This window comes from Castor canadensis, chromosome 10 (genome assembly GCF_047511655.1).
Source record: "Castor canadensis chromosome 10, mCasCan1.hap1v2, whole genome shotgun sequence".
NCBI classification, from domain to species: domain Eukaryota; kingdom Metazoa; phylum Chordata; class Mammalia; order Rodentia; family Castoridae; genus Castor; species Castor canadensis.
In genome coordinates, this window is record NC_133395.1 from 44,880,186 (window position 1) to 44,882,156 (window position 1,971).

Consider the following 1,971-nt stretch of genomic DNA (forward strand, 5'->3'; position numbering starts at 1 on the left):
TCAATAGAATTAAGGATTCAAAATTTAATTCACAGTTTCAGTGAAGATATGAAGAATGTTAGCATCTTTTGGAAGATAATTTGGAAAAATCTACCAAACTTTAAAATAAATATAAACTTTGATCCAGCATTTATACTTCCAGGACTTTATATTAAAAGTAGATTTTGTAACATGTAGGAAATCTTTGGTAGAAAAATAATCAGTAAAAACATTGTACTTGTTAAAGAGGGAAACAACAAAATTTGCCTCAACAAAAATAATTAATGCACAATGTGACATCTCAACACTGTGACATAATGCCACCAGTAGCTTGTCTTTTGGTACTCTTCCCAGACTGCTTCTGACAACCAGATAAATTCATCTGCAGGTTCTGTGAGCTTGGGCTGCTAACTGCTTAGAATTTATAGCAGCTTTATAATGTTTCCAGGGAATTGGCTTCAGTAACTGTATAACTGTAATCACCTCACTTGGGAAATTTTGTGTTCTCCTGGGAGTTGCAAGGACTCTTACTGCCAATTATTGGTACAGCAGTAAAAATCTAACTCCCTTGCTTCAGATGATACAACACCAGCACCATTCATACTGCAAAACTCCCCATGGGATCAAAATGAGAATAGACTTCAACTAAACCTGTATCCATCTTTGCTTCACCTCAGACCATTGGCGGGATCATTTAGGCTCTCACAGATTTGTCTCATGAACACTCTGCCATAAATCAATTGGGCAAGAATCCTCATCTCAGGTTCTATTTCTAGGGAAAGAGAATTAATACCAATTACCACAAACTTATGTAAATTCTACTAGATTATCTATTAATAGATAACAATATTAAATGAAATTAAGAAATCTAGATTCAATTTTCAGTTTTGGAGAATAATTTTATGGATGCAAATACTAATGTTATTTGTGTATGGATGGCAAAGACACTTCAAAATGGCAGTATATATAAATAGTGACAGGGAAAATAGAAGACTTTTTTCACTAACGTGTGTGTGTGTGTGTGTGTGTGTGTGTGTGTATACATTCATACACATACACATATAATATTGCCCTTTGGGAAACTTTATAATAAAAATTGAGTTATTTAAAATTATATATTTTATATTATTATTAAATCAATTTTAATGGCAATATGAGTATGTCATATCAATTAATATGACTGAGAGATAATCATGTTAAGTGAAATAACTGTGTCCCACAGAGACAAGCATCACATCTTTTCTCTCATATGTGATAGGAATCAAGACAAATAATGAAACAAAAGGACATGAATGAGAAAGAAAACTAAGGATGTGGAAGTAGAAGACAAAAAAAGGGAGGGTGAGGAGGAATAAGAAAGGGTAAAGGAATTAGTGACATGATAAATATACATTGCATTCATCATGGAAAGAGTAAAATAAAACCCCTTACTTCATAAAATTTATATATGTCAATGAAAATAAAATATAGTTTCATGAAAAGGTGGTGACAATTAAACTTGCAATTATAAGCATGTATATACTGCTTGTTTATGTAAAAGGTAAACATGTGTCTCTTAAAAATTTTAGGCATGCACTTATTTCTAATACATATGAAATGCAAGGAGAGGTCCTGGCTTTGGAAGCACACATATAGTTGGAGCAAAACAGAGAAGATTAGCATGGCTCCTGCGCCAGGACGACATGCAAATTCGTGAAGCGTTCCACTAAAAAAAATTGCAAGGGGAGCCATTTCCTTTATTTACATGGCAGCAGAATTAGTCCATTGCATCATTTGTAATTTTCCAATTTATTATTACATTTTTATTTGAAAATGACATTTCTGTTTTTTTTTTAAGTTTTAGTTATGACTACAGGGTTCTTAAAATCATATAAATCATAAAATGCAAACACTGGAGATTTTAGAGACCTTTGAATCAGATCCCAAATAATTTGCTAAGATCTCCTTGGCCAATTCATTTTGTAGCTATAATCTAATAAAAATAAATCAGCG

General features: G+C 32.3%; 1 pseudogene; it reads left to right on the forward strand.

Annotated features, from left to right (window-relative positions):
• The first annotated feature begins 1,593 nt into the window (after positions 1 to 1,593).
• Positions 1,594 to 1,691, forward strand: LOC141413149 (U6 spliceosomal RNA; annotated as a pseudogene).
• Positions 1,692 to 1,971: the final 280 nt, after the last annotated feature.